At 41.9% G+C, this 18,880-nt stretch overlaps 1 long non-coding RNA gene across 1 annotated transcript; it reads right to left on the bottom strand.

Annotated features, from left to right (window-relative positions):
* Window positions 1-1,770: 1,770 nt before the first annotated feature.
* LOC121006211 lies at window positions 1,771-17,175 on the bottom strand. The gene is made up of 3 exons (XR_005780080.1): window positions 17,043-17,175; window positions 15,984-16,064; window positions 1,771-1,845 (listed from the first exon to the last, which is right to left on the bottom strand). It is a non-coding gene; the product is annotated as an uncharacterized LOC121006211 (long non-coding RNA).
* Window positions 17,176-18,880: the final 1,705 nt, after the last annotated feature.

Genomic DNA, 18,880 nt, shown 5'->3' with positions numbered 1-18,880 from the left:
CGAAGGCTCCTACTGCATGGGGACATGGTATGCAAGGGTTCGAATGTCCATACATGATTGAAAGGTAAATGAGGATGTAAAATACGGATTGAGGTCTTTAGTAGGTACACAGGGGGTTAATGGGATGGGCCAAGCTGTAACCAATGTGAGGCCTTGGGGTGGTATTTAAATGTTCACTGTGTCATTGTTATAATGTGAGCTTGATAAAGACCGTTTGGTCGAAACGTCGCTACTGATTTAGGTGTAATAAAGTAACTGGAATATATCCATTGGAGTGCCGTGGCTTTACTATTCATTGCTGTCTCCTGAAGAAGGGAATTTTGTGAACCCCCGAAACGCGCTGAGCTTACCATTAGATTACTGATGAAGACGCTACCATTTCAAGCTGACAAATTTTTTATATTCTACAAGCGATCTCGGCGGGGGAGGTGGACCTGTCGGTGTCTAGAGTTTGTCCCTCAGGCCCCTCCCCAGTGAAATAAGTCCATAACCAATTTATGAAATACACTGTATTTTTTAAAAATACTATAACAGTACAAACTTTTTTCTTTTCAAGAAATGTTTATTTTTCTTTAAAATTTTTAGAATATGTTTGTCAATTACATACGGTGAAAGAAATACTTCCTGACCACTGATCCTATCACTGACCATTAGAGTAGTATTGGATGCCACATTATTTATATATCTATCATAGACCCAGTGGGACCTGGCGCTTGTTATTTTTCGCCTTCCCTTCTTCCTTTCCAGAGGGACTCATCCCTCTGAAAGTCAATCCACCTGACTATTTGAGATCCTGTGTTATCCAGATATACGTACAGTACAGACCAAAAGTTTGGACACACCTTCTCATTCAAAGAGTTTTCTTTATTTTCATGACTATGAAAATTGTAGATTCACACTGAAGGCATCAAAACTATGAATCAACACATGTGGAATTATATACATACCAAACAAGTGTGAAACAACTGAAAATATATGTCATATTCTAGCTTCTTCAAAGTAGCCACCTTTTGCTTTGATTACTGCTTTGCACACTCTTGGCATTCTCTTGATGAGCTTCAAGAGGTAGTCCCCTGAAATGGTTTTCACTTCACAGGTGTGCCCTGTCGGATTTAATAAGTGGGATTTCTTGCCTTATAAATGGGGTTGGGACCATCAGTGGTGTTGAGGAGAAGTCAGGTGGATACACAGCTGATAGTCCTACTGAATAGACTGTTAGAATTTGTATTATGGCAAGAAAAAGCAGCTAAGTAAAGAAAAACGAGTGGCCATCATTACTTTAAGAAATGAAGGTCAGTCAGCCGAAAAATTGGGAAAACTTTGAAAGTAAGGGCTATTTGACCATGAAGGAGAGTGATGGGGTGCTGCGCCAGATGACCTGGCCTCCACAGTCACCGGACCTGAACCCAATCGAGATGGTTTGGGGTGAGCTGGACTGCAGAGTGAAGGCAAAAGGGCCAACAAGTGCTAAGCATCTCTGGGAACTCCTTCAAGACTGTTGGAAGACAATTTCAGGGGACTACCTCTTGAAGCTCATCAAGAGAATGCCAAGAGTGTGCAAAGCAGTAATCAAAGCAAAAGGTGGCTACTTTGAAGAAGCTAGAATATGACATATTTTCAGTTGTTTCACACTTGTTTGGTATGTATATAATTCCACATGTGTTGATTCATAGTTTTGATGCCTTCAGTGTGAATCTACAATTTTCATAGTCATGAAAATAAAGAAAACTCTTTGAATGAGAAGGTGTGTCCAAACTTTTGGTCTGTACTGTATGTGTTATCTGTCATTGTAAGGCATTGGGAAGTCTTGGGAGTCTTTCACTTTTTTCAGATTTTATCTTGCGGCTAAAAATTTTTAAAAAATCAAGATTTCCCTCCATCAAACTGCACTCAATACACCATAACAAGGAAATGAAAACAGAAATTTGTAAATTTTTGCAAATTTATTAGATAGGAAAAACCAAAATTTGGCATGGACATAAGCTGGGCTGTGGAGTCGGTAGATAAATGCTCCGACTCCTCCGTTTTTGGTACTTCCGACTCTGACTCCCCGACTCCTCTGTATTTAATATGCAAATGTATTTTATACATTCCTTGAAGGAAAGAAAGGCAACATACAGCTGTTCCACCAAGTTCTTCTAAGCTCTTATAGCAGAGAGGGGTAGTTGGGCAGAAGCTGCTGCCTTCTCCTTTGTGTGCTGATCTTCTGCTGAAGATAGGGCAGTGGAAGGATCCAGGAAGGGGCATTTATTTTAAAACATGATTTTCCTAGTAGAATCCCATAGTCATGTTTAAAGTTTAAGCTAACAATCTGAGTTTACAAGTTTTTATAGCCTTAGCTGAATGACAGCAGTTTTTCAAATGGTTTACAGCTTTAGTCTTGAACTATTGACTATCCATTCCCTTCACTTATACAAGTGTCTCTAGTCTTGCAAAAAACATATTTACTTAAAGAGGACCTTTCACCTATTCTTACTCTATGAACTAAGTATACAGCCATGTGGAGCGGCGCCCGGGGATCTCTCTGCACTTACTATTATCCCCAGGCGCCGCTCCGTTCTCCTGCTATGCCCTCCGGTATCTCCGTTCCCTAAGTTATGGTAGGCGGAGTCTGCCCTAGCGCTGGCCAATCGCATTGCAGAGCTCACAGCCTGGGAGAAAATAACCTCACAGGCTGTGAGCTCTGCGCTGCGATTGGCCAGCGCTAGGGCAGACTCCGCCTACCATAACTTAGGGACTGGTATCTCCGCCTACTATAACTTAGGGAACGGAGATACCGGAGGGCATAGCGGCAGAACGGAGCGGCGCCTGGGGATAATAGTAAGTGCAGTGAGATCCCCGGGCGCCGCTCCACATGGCTGTATACTTAGTTCATAGGGTAAGAATAGGTGAAAGGTCCTCTTTAATCAGTTATCAGTGAGAGGCTAGGTTAACCATGGGCATTGCGTTCCCTGTAACAGTGGAACACAACACAATGGAAAGTATAAGTATTGCAGCTCCTTAACTGTGTGTTGCGTGCCATATAGTGAAGCATATGAAAAGCATGCTTCTTCACGGTCACTTAACGTGTTCGTTTTGCGGTAACGTGATGCACTGCATGCATTGGCCTTTATTCTTACAGTAGAGAAGTAATTAAAGGGAATCTGTCACCTGCTTTTAGCACTTTAAGCTTTCAACATTGCCATGTTCAATAAAGTACCTTATTTCCTGCAGTGGTCTTCTTACTTTATTTCATTTTGTCATTTTGATTAAAAAAAAGCTCTTTTTCTGATATGCTAATGATGCTCCAAGGTGCCCAGAGGGGCTTGTTTTTTCCTCTCTGGAGCCCAGTGACGCCCCCCTGCAGTGCCCAAACCCGCCTTAATTTGAAGCCCAAGAACGCCTCCTGATCCTGAAATAACCTCCCACAGCCCCGGCAAACGGTTCCGCCCCCTCATCTTCTACCTTCAAGAAATGCCCCGTTGTTATTCCTGTCGGCCGGCAGAAATCTCGCCTGCGCCATCATCAAGCTCCTGAGGACAACAGCCTCAAAAGTCTCACTGGGAATGCGCCGAGCCCAGTGACGTAATCTGAGCGCTGTTGCCTCAGGAGCTTGATGATCGTGCAGGCGCAGGCCGCAGGCGGTACTGCGCCTGCGCGAGATTTCTGGTGGCCGACAGGAAGAACGGGGTATTTCTTGAAGGTAGAAGATGACGTGGCGAGGGGGCGGAACCGTTTGCCGGGGCTGTGGGAGGTTATTTCAGGATCAGGTGGCAGTCTTGGGCTTCAAATTAAGGCGGGCTGGGCACTGCAGGGGACGTCACTGGGCTCCAGAGAGGAAAAAAAACGCCCCTCTGGGCAACTTGGATATTCATTAGCATATCAGAAAAAGAGCTTTTTTATCAAAATGACAAAACGAAATAAAGTAAGAAGACCACTGCAGAAAATAAGGTACTTTATTGAACATGGCAATGTTGAAAGCTTAAAATGCTAAAAGCAGGTGACAGATTCCCCTTTAATCATATTAATTATAACTTTTTGTGAATTGGGACATTTAAACTTGCTTTTTTTTTTTTATATTCCAAATTAAATTTAGTAGGAGTCGGTTCATTTTTGCCGACTCCAGGTACCCAAAATTGCCTCCGACTCCACAGCCCTGGACATAAGAATTCAGACTCTTTGCTATAACACTTGAAATTTAGCTCTCGCGGCCTCTCATTTCTCTAGATCATCTTTGAGATGTTTATACACCTTCATTGGAGTCCACCTGTGGTAAATCAGTTGACTGGATATAATTTGGAAAGAGACACCCCTGGCTATATACTAGTGCAGGGATGGCCAACCTGCAGCTTTCCAGCTGTTGCAAAACTACAACTCCCTGCATGCCCAGACTGCCTACAGCTATCAGCCTACAACAGGGCATGGTGGGAGTTGTAGTTGTACAACAGCTGGAGAGCCGGAGGTTGGCCATCCCTGTACTAGTGCATCTCAATAAATTAGAATATTATTAAAAAGTTATTTTAGTAATTCAACTCAAAAAGTACCCCGAAACAGCAGATGAGGTACTGGCTTTTTTTAATATCCGAGTCATGTCTCAAGGCATATTTAAAGGGTTGAATATTGACTTATAGGATAGCTGCCTTACATCTGGTGACAGGACTTAACAGGCAATTTTCCATGGCAGGCCAGGGAGCTTTCACAAGGCCTCAGGTTGCCATAGTAGCTGATCAGAACAACCTAAATCGCTGGGGCTCCTATTGTAGAACATAGAGTGCCTTCTTCATGTAGTATCCAAGTCATGTCTGAAAGGCATATTTAAAGGGTCGAATATTGACTTATAGAATAGCTGCCTTACATCTGGTGGCATTAGAGACAGAGCATGTTAAGAGCTCATTTGCATCCCTTTCTTCCCAAAATTCCAAAGGAGCATGTATGGCCTATAAGCCTCCTCATGCCGATTAAGGCGCTCTCTCACCAAGGAGAGATGGTACCACCCAAGAACTCAAAAAGTGAAACTCATATATTCTATAGATTCATTACACACAGAGTGATCTACACAGTCCGTCCCAAAAAAAAGTCGCCACCAAAAATATTTCATTGGACCGCCTTTAGCTTTGATTACGGCACGCATTCGCTGTGGCATTGTTTCGATAAGCTTCTGCAATGTCACAAGATTTATTTCCATCCAGTGTAGCATAAATTTTTCACCAAGATCTTGCATTGATGATGGTAGAGTCTGACCGCTGTGCAAAGCCTTCTCCAGCACATCCCAAAGATTCTCAATGGGGTTAAGGTCTGGACTCTGTGGTGGCCAATCCATGTGTGAAAATGATGTCTCGTGCTCCCTGAACCACTCTGTCACAATTTGAGCCCGATGAATCCTGGCATTGTCATCTTGGAATATGCCCGTGCCAACAGGGACGAAAAAAATTCATTGATGGAATAACCTTGTCATTCTGTATGTTCAGGTAGACAGCTGACCTCATTCTTGGAGCATACTGTTGCTGAACCTAGACCTGACCAACTGCAGCAACCCTAGATTGCTGCACTGCCCCCACAGGCTTGTACAGTAGGCACTTGGCATGATGGGTGCATCACTTCATCTGCCTCTCTTTTTACCCTAATGCGCCCATCACTCTGGAACAGGGTAAATCTGGACTCATCAGACCACATGACCTTCTTCCATTGCTCCAGAGTCCAATCTTTATTCTCCCTAGCAAATTGAAGCCTTTATTTCTGGTTTTCCTCACTGATTAGTTGTTTTCTTACAGCTACACAGCTGTTCAGTCCCAATCCCTTTAGTTCCCTTCGCATTGTGCGTGTGGAAATGCTCTTACTAAACATAGCCCTGAGTTCTAATGTTGTTTTTCTTCGATTTGATTTCACCAAACGTTTAAGTGATCGCCGATCACGATCATTTAGGATTTTTTTCCCGCCACATTTCTTCCTCTAATACGATGGGTCCCCACTATCTTTCCAGTTTTTAATAATGCATTGGACAGTTCTTAACCTAATTTTAGTAGTTTCTGCAATCTCCTTAGATGTTTTCTCTGCTTGATGCATGCCAATGATTTGACCCTTCTCAAACAGACTAACATCTTTTCCACGACCACGAGATGTGTCTTTCGACATGGTTGTTTAAGAAATGAGATGCAACTCATTGCACTAGCTGGGGTTAAATAACTTGTTGCCAGCTGAAAGATAATCGCCCATGCAGTAATTATCCAATAGGAGGCTCATAACTATTTGCTTAATTAAATCCAGGTGGTGACTTTTTTTTTTGGACAGGCAGTGTATTTCAAGTGTTTCTCTTAAATGTTGATGATTATGGCTTACAGCTAATGAAAACCCAAAAATCTGTATCTCTGAAAATTGGAATGTTGTGAAAAAGTTTAATATTGTAGACTCATGGGGCCAGATTTATCATTAGCTCAGGTCAGAATAATGGAGTGAAAAAGTCCCAAAGAAAGTCCCAAATGCTAAAACTGCGCACAAATTTGCGACTTTTTTCTGCTCTGCACTATGCTCGACAGTTTTCTGAAAGTGGGCGTGTTTTCTTATGTAAATGAGTCTCTAGACAGATTTACTATTGGGACTATTTAAAAAGTCGCAAAAAAGTCGCAAAAAAGTCGCAATTTCACTCCAGTGAGGACCATGCTTATCTTATGAGACTTTTTAATAGAACATGCGACTTTTTCGTAAAGATGTGCGACTTTTTCGTAAAGATGTGCGACTTTTGTAAAGCTGCTTACTGACGGATAAACTGCTACCGTCAAACCACATTTATTACAGTCTTAAAGGGCCGATCATAAATCTGACTTGGCTAAAACTGACTTTAGCCATATGTGAAAGTGGAGTGAGCTGTCAGAGTAAGGATAAATCTGGCCCATGGTGTCACACTCTAATCAGCTAACCACCACAAAACACCTGCAAAGGTTTCTTAAGCCTTTAAATGGTCCTTTAGTCTGGTTCAGTAGCCTACAGTGTCATGGGGAAAACTGATTGATAGTTGTCCAGAAGACAGTCATTGACAGGAGGGTAAGGCACAAAAGGTCATTGCTAAAGAAGCTGGCTGTTCACAGAGTGCTGTATCCAAGCATATTCATGAAAAATTGAGTTGAAGGAAAAAGGTGTGGTAGAAAAGGTGCACAAACAACAGGGATAACCGCAGTCTAGGAAGAATGGTCAAGAAAAGGCCATTCTATAACTTGGAGGAAATTCATAAGGAATGGACTATGGCTGGAGTCAGTGCTTCTAGAGACACCACACACAGATGTACCCAGGACATGAGCTACAACTGTAGTATTGCTTGTGTCAAGCCACTAATGAATCACAGACAATGCCAGTAGTGTCTTACCTGGGCTAAGGAGAAAAAGGACTGGGCTGTTGCTCAGTGGTCCAAACTCCTGTTTTTAGGATGAAAATCAATGTTGCATTTCATTTGGAAATCAAGGTCCCAGAGTCTGGAGGAAGAGTGGAGATGGATACAATCAAAGTTGCTTGAGGTCCAGTGTGAAGTTTCCACAGTCAGTGATGGTTTAGGGAACCATGTCATCTGCTGGTGTGGTTCACTGTTATATCAAATCCAGCCATCTAGCAGGAAATTTTAGAACACTACATGCTTTCCTCTGCTGACAAGCTTTATGAAGATTCAGATTTTATTTTACAGCAGGACTTGGCAACTGCGCACACTGCCAAAAGTACCAATAACTGGTTTAATTACCATAGTATCACTGTGCTCGATTGGTAAGGAAACTCGCTTGACCTAAACCCCGTAAAGAATCTATCGGGTATTTTCAAGAGGAAGGTGAGAGACACCAGACCCAACAATGCAGACAAGCTGAAGGCCACAAAGCAACCTGGGCTTCCATAACACCTCAGGAATGCTACAGGCTGATCACCAGTTTGAGAGGATCTGCAGAGAATGGCAGAAAATCCCCAAATCCAGGCGTGCGAACATTTAGGTATCATACCCAAGAAGACTGCAGACGATAATCACTGTCAAAGGAGCTTCAACTAAGTCCTGAGTAAAGGGTCTGAATGCTTATGTCAATGCAAGGTTTTGGTTTTTCCATTTGAATGAATTAACAAAGACTTCTAACATTCTGTTTTCACTTTCTCATTAGGAGGTACTGAGTACATAATGATATGGAAAGTTTATTTTATTTTATTTTAGCACAAGACTGTAACATAACAAAATTTTAAAAGAGTGAAAGTATCTGAAGACTTTCCGAATGCACTGTATATAGTCTATGGTGGTTGGAAACTGGTTAAAAGGGTTTTCAAGTGCAAATAAATTGGTGACACCTCATGTACATCTTCCCAATACTTTTCTTTTCTCAATTTGGACTTTCCTGACCCATTTTCACCATGTAAACAAATCCCTCTGGTTTGTTTCCATCCTGTATGTAGCACTTCCTGTTGCTGCACCCAACCAAACCCATGATGCACTTCTGCTTTCTCTGCCACAGCCCCCTAACAACGCTCAGCTAGGTTACAGCTCCTCCCACCCAGCTAGTTACATAGACATTATCCTATCACTGCCCCTGTTGCTGCTTTGACACGCCCATGGATGTAACATCAAAGAAAATAAGAAAGAGCTGCATGGACATGGTCATGTGACCACAGCCCAGACCTGAATATAGAAACAATAAAGGTAAAAGAAATACATTACAAAATTACAGCTACCTTCATAAATGATTATATTAAATCATGTTAATGCAAACCAGGGAAAAAAAAAACTTAAGCTACTCTGAACTTGCTGCCACCAATTTTTTTTAACGCTGGAAAAGCCTTTTCAGAACAAAACCAGCCAAGCTTGATGGGGTAGCTAGGTAGTTATTTTCATGCGTTCCTCTTCTCACGAAGGAGAGCCAAGCAGCTCAAGGTCCTGCGATACATCAGATATTTTGGCTGCAATTGGCCTCTTTTCCTCTGTTTTGCTCATGGCTCTGGACACATTCCCAGCACAGTCTGTGTCTTCCGTGATAGTGTTCCTGCACTGGCTTCTAAATTCTCTTTGTAACATCTCAATCTAGTTTCTATTCTACCCCTGGCAAACTTGAGTCTGGCCTAACAGAAAGGCAAAACATTGTTGCAATAAAGCTTTTTCTTCTGTGAATGAATGTTCATACTTACATTAACTATTTTTGTACCTGAACCGGGACAGAAAGGTCTGCATTATGAAAAAAATGACTGCTGTAGACTGTTAGAAGACTTGTTGGAATGGAGCACAAGCTATGGTCAAAATCTATGATAACTGTCACGACCATGGTCATGGCCGTGACTCCTGGAACCGCATGCAGATGCCTGCGGTCTTGTCTTGTTGTCAATCACAGGTTGAGGGCTGTAGTATGTTGCCTCACCTGTGGTTGCCGCTGGCAACATAATGTATGTGGCAGTATAGCAGCCTGAGCTGGTGCTAGGCAGCTTGCTGTAAAGTGCATGCGGTTGCACCAGGCAACCTGTCTTTGTATGTGTGCACTTTTGTTGTTTTGGTGTGCACAGGATTTATGTTATGAGTACACTTCCCCTTTAAGTGGCTGTCTTCCCTGACATGGTGTAGGAAGGGTTAACTCCCTTCTTTGTGTGAACACTGGGTGTGTCTGTGTGTGGGTGTGGCTACATGGGCTATAAAGCCTCAGTTAAGATCAGAAGTCTGAGGGGTACTCCAGCCTTGTTTGTAAGCTGGAGTCATCCTCCTGGTCTTTTACCATCTGCCAGTGAGGGCCACCCCTGTGGTCATAAATGTTTATATGTGATGTTAAGTTGATGTTGTTTTCCTTTCATGTTTAATGCAGCTATGGATCTGGGTTCCTGTGTGTGTATGTGTGTTTGCTGTGCCCGTTTATTTATAGTGTGGACATCAGCTGTGAGCACGGGATCCAGTTAGCAAGGCTGTGGCAGGTAGGTGTGAACTAGTGTAGTTCTCCTGCCATATCCATAGGCTGTTCTTGTTCCTATCCCCTTGCAGCTTGGCCACTTTAGACTCCTGTTTCTCCGCGTCCAGGAGGAATGGGCTGTCTACCCAGCTCCTAGCTCAGGGATCTGCGGAGGGTTAGTAGGGATCCGAGGTTCCGGAGCATGAGCCCTCCTACCATCAAGGTCGGCTCATGCAGCTAGGAGTCAGGGTCAGATTAGGGATGCGATAGGAGGTGACCTGCTACCTAATTCTGTGGTCCTGGACAAGTAGCGACCTACCATCTCCTGGCATCGCACGGCTGAGGGTTTCCCCCATCCTCAGCCGTGACAATAACTTTGTAGATTACATTTGTTTGCATGTATGTGTGAAAAAGCATAGGGGAAGATTTCCTAATACAGTCTAATACTCAGTGTAAACTTAGACTATACAGTCTAAAAATGTGCCACATTTATTACACTGACTGATGCTGGATATTTGGTGCATCTTTAGACTGTCTATTCTATGTTTATACCACCTATTAGTTGGTTTACATCGTGTCTGAATCATGCAGCAAAATGTTACCCCATACCCATTCTCCTGCTAAGCCACGTCCATTCCCCATGCTTCCACACCCCCTTGTAATTGTAAATTTGCCCCACTGAATGCAGATGATTTTACAATGCCACTATATTCTTTTGAATAGCACAGAATTACACTAGCCCACAAGAGATTCCTTAACCCCATGCGACCTCTGCCGTACATGTTACAGCGGAAGTAGGCATTGCCGTCAGCTCACATGAGCATCGGGCGCCATAGCTGCTGGGTTTCTGCTGTGTCAAACAGCAGAGGCCCAGGGTGAATGTATGTGATCATCCATAAGGCTTATTGAATACATTTAACTCCTCAGATGCCGTTGTCAAATGCGGTGCAGACCCTATCACGTAGTTTCTAAAATGGGGTCACTTTTTTGGAGTTTCTACTCTAGGGGTGCATCAGGGAGGCTTCAAATGGGACATGGTGTCAAAAAAACCAGTCTAGCAAAATCTGCCTTCCAAAAACCGTATGGCATTCCTTTCCTTCTGCTCCCTGCCGTGTGCCCGTACAGCAGTTTACGACCACATATGGGGTGTTTCTGTAAACTACAGAATCAGGGCCATAAATATTGAGTTTTGTTTGGCTGGTAACCCTTGCTTTGTAACTGGAAAAAATATATTAAAATGGAAAATCGGCCAAAAAAGTGAAATTTTGAAATTGTATCTCTATTTTCCATTAATTCTTGTGGAACACCTAAAGGGTTAACGACGTTTGTAAAATCAGTTTTGAATACCTTGAGGGGTGTAGTTTCTAGAATGGGGTCATTTTTGGGTGGTTTCTATTATGTAAGCCCCACAAAGTAACTTCAGACCTGAACTGGTCCTTAAAAAGTAGGTTTTTGAAAATTTCAGAGAAATTTTAAGATTTACTTCTAAACTTGTAACGTCCTCCAAAAATAAAATATCATTCCCAAAATGATCCAGACATGAAGTAGACCAGTATTTCCCAACCAGTGTGCCTCCAGCTGTTGCAAAACTACACCTCCCAGCATGCCCGCACAGCCAAATGCAGTCCGGGCATGCTGGGAGTTGTAGTTTTGCAACAGCTGGAGGCACGCTGGTTGGGAAACACTGAAGTAGACATATGGGGAATGTCAATAATTATTTTTGTAGGTATTACTATGTATTATAGAAGTAGAGAAATTGAAACTTGGAAATTTGCAAATTTTTCAAAATTTTTGGCAAATTTGGTATTTTTTTTTATAAATAAATATATATTTTTTTTACTTAATTTTACCAGTGTCATGAAGTACAATATGTGACGAAAAACCAATCTCAGAATGGCCTGGATAAGTCAAAGCGTTTTAAAGTTATCAACACTTAAAGTGACACTGGTCAGATTTGCAAAAAATGGCCTGGTCCTTAAGGTGAAAATGAGCCCGGTCCCTAAGGGGTTAAGGGTGGCCTGGGGTCTAAAATTGTGGGATGACTCAGTAGTTGGGGAGTTATCACTAAAAGAAGATATATTCTGTTTCTCTATAGCTGACAGTAAGCACACAGAATTGGCTAATGTGTTGCAAAAATTGAGTTAGCCCTATTAGAACACGCGATTTTCAAACCAGTTATCAAAAACAAGCATTTATTGGCCCATATAATCGAGCAGCCAATAAACAAGCAAACACTTGTTTGTCGACTGATGGGCATTTTCCATCAGGATTATGGGCAGCACATCTCTCTCTGTAATCGGTGATGTACTGCAGATAATAAATAGAACCGAATAAGGGAAGAACAACTGCGGTACCAATCAATCCTCCAACATTCCATTTTTATCAGTCTGTGTAATAAGACTGCTGCAAACGAGCGCCCATGGATGATAACATAATGGCCAAATATTGGGCAGTGTACTACAGCCCTAACAGGTTGGAGACTTCAGGCCCACATTAAAATCATGACATTATCATATGCAGCTCAGAGCTGAACCCGGACATATCCGTTTTCACCCAAGCAGCCCCTCTGATATTAGCATCGAAACATTTCATGCTCTAATGCTCTCCCTTGCCCTGCGCTGAATCTCGCAGGGCAAGGGCTGCTTGTTTGTATTTTTTTAACTGCTAGGCGGAAGCTTCCACTTAGCAGCGTTCTCGATGGCGTCACCGGCACTAATAGGCGGGCTTTAGCGCTGCCCTAGCCATTTTAAAGGTTAGGGCAGCTTTAAAGCCCGCCCATTAATGCCGGTGAAGTCACCGGGCACACTGCTACTCGGATACCTCCGTCTGGCTTTACCCATGGATAGCCCGGTATGTCACCGGCTCTCCAAAAAAAGCCTTTGCCCTGCGCGATTTAGCACAGGGCATAGGAGAGCATCGGAGCATGAACTGTTCCGATGCTCATGTCAAAGGGGCTGTCTGGGTGAAAACTTGGCTATGTCTGGTTCAGCTCTGAACCCCGACAACCCCTTTAACAAAATCAAAATCAGTGGTCAAGTCACTGTCTTCCAAAAGCTCAGACTCATCTCCTCATATAATCTGTGCTCTTTGAGTTCTCCTAATTACCCTATCCCTCTCTTAGCACTTTATTTTATGCGGTCTTGTGCTTTAACATGATCACAAACGTGGACAGGTCACTGCCTTCCACATGATCAGAATATAACTTTTCTGCTGCTGTCATCATATCTGGACATAAGACACTCGATCACATGAGATCATCTTCTAACCCCATTGTTATTGGTAGGTTTAGCTGTCTTTTCTCTGTGTATGGTTAGCTGAATTTATTTAGCCAGTAAATCTAATGTTGATCCCTTCAGATCACCGGACATTCTCATAAATTACTTTGGTGTTTTCCTTGGTCCTAAACATAAAGTAAACATCTTCCTATCAGCTCTTAGAGACTTCCTAGATGAACGAACAGGAACATTCCACTTGGAGAGAGCTCGATTGTACCAACTTGTCAATTATTTTAATAAACTCCAGGAAAAATATGCCTCTGAAAAAAGGTTGGAAAAGAGTTATGTGCGTGAACTGAAAACATGCAATAAATTTATGGCTATCTTGGCACTGTCTGGTTTTAGGCGAAAGGGCATCGGCAATCTTGTCCTAACTTTTCACTAGTCTCAAGCTGCATGACGTTAGGAAGGAAGGAAACTGGTCCTAAGTAGAAGGTTACACACACACACACACACACACACACACGTAAGCTGAACTTTCCCAGCTCAGAAATATAAAAACATTCTCTCCTTATTTAACTCCTTAAGGGTACCTGTACCTTACACTAAATAATGGAGATTTTTATTTTTTATTTTTTTTTAAGACCCATTATGGGATTACTATTTTATTTTTATTTTTTACTTTATTTCACATTTATGATGTATTAGTATACTCTGTGTCAGTATGTAACAGCTAATGTACCCTAACAGCAAGCTTACTGAGCAGACAGCCCTGAGGTCCTTCATAGCTTCTTAGAGCTGACTGCAATGACTCCCCCAGTCTCTAGTTGGGTCACTGGGAAACCCGGTACAAACAAATAGGATACAATATTCACAAATGCAGATATAAGGAAATGGAAAAAAGAATCCACAGTACTAGCATTGTCCAAATATGTCCAATATTGAAGATGAAAAGAATATCCATCCAATAACGCGTTTCGGGGATCAGCCCCTTCTTCACATGCATAGGACAAAAAATAATGGCATACATGAGAGTACAATTTATATAAATACAATTTTTTGGTGTCAAATCCCCCGAACATGGGCAAGCAAGATATAACATGTACAATAAAACATAAAACCCTTTGTGGGTATTTACATATATACTGTATATGGAGCCCTCACACGAACCCTGAGTAATTGGTCTAATCATGTTTAGTGTCCCTAGTGTATGTATATTTACATCAGGAGTTGGATATCAGCAATTACAAGACCCTATTTTAACTATAGGATCTAATGCACCCTAAAGTACTCATATACATTAAAGTTGAATAAAAACTGATGATTTCCTATGTCCTAGGCCAGATGGACCCCCTTGAAATCTATGGGTCCAATTTTATTGGCTGTTTTTACAGATGTGCTCATGTCTAATGGCCGTTAAAAATGGGTAAAAGTGTCTCTCAGAGGTTATGATAAAAAAAAAACTCATCCACTTGAGCGAGAGAGAACACTCACTCTGTGCTGGAGAGAGCAGGAAACTGCAGTGTATTGTAGAGCCATCAGACCCACTGGATCTTCAAGAACCAAGTGGGTCTGAGTCAAAAAGTGTAAAAAAAAAATGCAGAAAAGTTAAAAGAATCTAACATTTTTCTATATACGCACATTTATAATTGGGTAAAAATGAAGAAAATAAAATACCCTAAACATGTTTGGTATTGCCGCATCCGTAACAACCAGCTCTATAAACATATCACATTAGCTAACCCCTCAGGTGAACACCGTAAAAAAATAAAAATAAAAACTGTGGCAAAAAAGTTTTTTTGTCACCTACCATCACAAAAAGTGCAAAACCAAGCGATCAAAAGGGTGTATGCCCCCCAAAATAGTACCAATCAAACTGTCACCTCATCCTGCAAAAAATTAAACCCTACCTAAGACAATCGGCCAAAAAAATAAAAAAGCTATGGCTCTCAGACTATGGAGACACTAAAAACATAATTTTTTTTTTGTTTCAAAAATGCTATTATTGTGTAAAACTTAAATAAATAAGAAAAAAGTATACATATTAGGTATTTCCACATCCGTAACAACCTGCTCTATAAAAATATCACAAGACCTAACCCTTTAGGTGAATGCGTTCAGAAAATGGAGACACAAAAACAATTTTTTTTTCAAAAATGCTTTATTATGTAAAACTGAAACAAACAAAGAAAGTAGACATATTTGATAGCATCACATCTGTAACAACCTGCTCTATAAAAATAGTACATGATCTAACCTGTCAGATGAACATTGTAAAAAACAAATAGTAAAAACTGTGCCAAAACATCCATTCTTTGGTTACCTTGCCTCACAAAAAACCTAATCTAGAGCGAATAAAAATCATTTGTACCCCAAAATAGTACCAATAAAACTATCACCTTATCCCGTCTTAACAGCTACTCTCTTTGTATCACTTGTTGAAGACTTTCAATTGCCTGTCTTAGGCTACTTTCACACTAGCGTTTTTGCTGGAAATGGCAGGGTTCAGCAAAAACGCTTCCGTTACTGATAATACAACCATCTGCATTCATTATGAACGGATTTGATTGTATTATCTTTAACACACCCAAGACGGATCCGTCATAAACTCCATTGAAAGTCAATGGGGGACGAATCCGTTTTCTATTGCGTCTGAGAAAACGGATCAGTCCCCATTGACTTGCATTGGGAGTCATGACGGATCCTTCTTGCTCCGCATCCCATGATGGAAAGCAAATTGCAGCATGCTGCGGTTCGCTCTCCGGTATGAGAACGCAACCAGACGGCCAGGAATGCATTTTGGAGCATTCCGTTCTGTTCAGTTCCGTTTTGTCCCTATTGCCAATGAATGGGGACGAAACGGAAGCGTTTTTTAACGCTAGTGTGAAAGTAGCCTTACAAAATTTACCTCATGGGAAGGTCCAATTGGGCCAGGAATCCGTAGAAACGTTCTCGGTCCAGTGCTGTAGAATATCCAGGTTCTGTAGATCTGAAGGAACAATAAATAAATGATTAATGGTGACACAGACCAGAGAACTGATATTTCACATATACAAGTTGTGCCACGTGTATCAACAGCTGACACCATCCTCATCAGTACTTGAAGGGTCGCCACTTCTCACTAATGTAAATTGCATTCAACTAGATAAAAGATATTCAACTATGCTTAAAGCAGAATTCAAGCCAAAGACAAAGTTTTATTGTGGCTCTTGGAAGTGGTGCAACCCAACAATGTGGCTTTCAGACTAGAAAAGGCTGTGTAGTCCTGGTTAAGGACAATCTGTGTAAGGCCCACAATGTATACTACTACGCACATATCGCCACATGGTGCAATGCTTATGGGAGAATATTGCCAACATATGGCAATGGAAAGCGGAGCAATACATTTTTTCATATAGAGTTCAAGAGATAAAACCTCAATGTGACTCCTCATGTACTTGGCCGCATCTGATGTTAAGGTTGTAGAAAACAGATCCTTGAAAAACGGGATAGCTTCCAGGTGTCTCCTGTTTATTATATTTTTTTTTTCTCTCACTCCCATCAATAGAAAGGGTCTCATCTGCAAAGAAGGACAAGAATGGGACCTGCAGTGAGTTTTGAGGATTGTGCACACAGATCCATTGAATTGTATGGGTCAATGTGCTATCCATTTTAAAAACGGATAGCACACTAAAGGGATATGCGGTCATGTGCATGAGCCCTAAGGTGGGAGGCATCCGAAGGTACAATATGACCCCACAAACTATGACCGCTGTATTATGACTCCATATGGAGATGTGATACAGCAATGTGCATTTGTCAAAAGTGTCTCTTGTGAACTGTTAACTTTAAAGGGGGTTGAATGCTTTTGCAATGCACTGTCTAATCCGCATCCTACCTGCAGCAAGTATCTATATACTGTACCTCTACTGTAATGGTTAAAATTATTTTTCATTTAAAGAGAATACCATAAGAGAAAATATTGTACCCTAAGTCTTGCGTGTCCTAATCCTGTACACATGGTGCTGTATAGATATCCGTATGATGTGGGCCCCACTTATATCTCTTTACATGGACTCCTCAATAGCAAACAGCTGTAGAGACAGTATAATGGCTGCCATGAAAATGAAAACCCAGAATTCAGTCACTTCTGCCTTCCAGACATGGAGTCATTAAACCATCAGAGCCGTTATGAGAAGTGACAGCGTTGCAGACCTGCCACACCTGCACGCCCTCATATTTCACATGGCTGCTGGGCACAAGACTGCAGGGGTCTGCAAGGCTCGTGTAGAAATGGATCTGGGGGGATGCTCTTCCTGGTATGCCCCCAATCTCAAAGAGGACTCTACCAAATCTTCTGTACTTGTATTCTCCATAAAATACCAAATCAAGAGCTTCTTTTTAAAACTCTGCATTGTGCGTTTCCTCTGCTATTCCTTCTGTCAATAGCTGCCCCTACACAATCTGACACTACCCAAAACATACAGCTTTTTAGTTAAATGTCAGCAAATTTTCTAGATTATGAAGCAATTTTAAGACAGGCTCAAGTGTGGAAAAGTAATTGTTCATTTTCAAGCTTTTACATTAAACATATTTTGAAAAAGTTGTTCCTGCTTTGTTTTTATTTTGAGTCTATACTGAGATACGGCAGTTTTCACACTGGCCATAAGGCCCTCACAAAGGAGACCATTTTTCAGCCTGTGATGTGTACACAGAGCAGGCTAAGCAGTCATCTCATTAGCATTTTATGGCAAGATTACAATAAACAGCAACCTCTACATAGCACTCAGATTCTCCTCTGTCCTCCCGACACAGTAACCTCTACATATATGACAGAGCATGCTCCTGTCACATTACATTCTCTAGAAATTAAAGGGAATGTGTCATCAGAGAATGACCTTTTTATGTTTAACATACAGTGAGGTCCCCTCCAGACCATTGTCTCTATGGCCCAAGTGACTGCCGTAAGACTTCTATTAAACGAGTGGATCATCCAGGTGATTGTCGGAAAGGAAGCGTTCCTTCCTGGCAATCGTCTGCTCGTTAGCGGAGGAGACCACTGCTATTACATGCAGGAATCACCTCCACAGTATGGCGAGGAGCGATCATTATGCCAGTGCCCGTCCCCATACTGACTACTTGTTTGCCAGCAGTAGATCATGGTAACCCAGCACGATCTGCTGCCGTTAAACCATGATTTTTAAGGGTGCTGAAAGATTCTGATTACCCGATGAACGAGCGTTAGCTCATTCATCGGGTAATCCGCGGCAGTATTACACTGCCAGATCATCACTAACAAGCGTTCATACAAATGCTTGTTAGTGGTGATCTGCAAGATTATCTCACCATCTGATTTAAGCTTTAATCAATTTTCTTAATGCTTTCTAAATGATGTTAAAGGGGTTATTCAACACCTATAATGCCCGGGCACCACATACAGGTTACACTTACCCAGCTCCCCGGCACCCGCGTTGCTCCTGATGCCTGCACAGCCGCAGCTGCATCTCCCCGTTGCGTGGATCAAAACATCCGGCAACGACTGTGTGTTTAACTAATAGCAGGCTACGACGGGGATGAGCCTCCCTAGGGTCACCAGCGATGTTAGGGAGGCTCGCTCCCGTCATACCCTGCTAATGGCTGACACTGCCCCAAATGTTTTGATACAAGCGACAGGGAGATGGAGCGTACAACACTTAAAGGGAACCTGTCACCATAAAAATGCAATGTAAGCTGCAGGCAGCATGATATAGAGCAGGAGGAGCTGAGTAGATTGATATCTACTTTTGTGGGAAAAGATTCAGTATAATTTGTATTTTATACATTTAA

This window comes from Bufo bufo, chromosome 1 (genome assembly GCF_905171765.1).
Source record: "Bufo bufo chromosome 1, aBufBuf1.1, whole genome shotgun sequence".
Classification (NCBI taxonomy): domain Eukaryota; kingdom Metazoa; phylum Chordata; class Amphibia; order Anura; family Bufonidae; genus Bufo; species Bufo bufo.
This window is presented reverse-complemented; position numbering and strand designations above follow the sequence as displayed.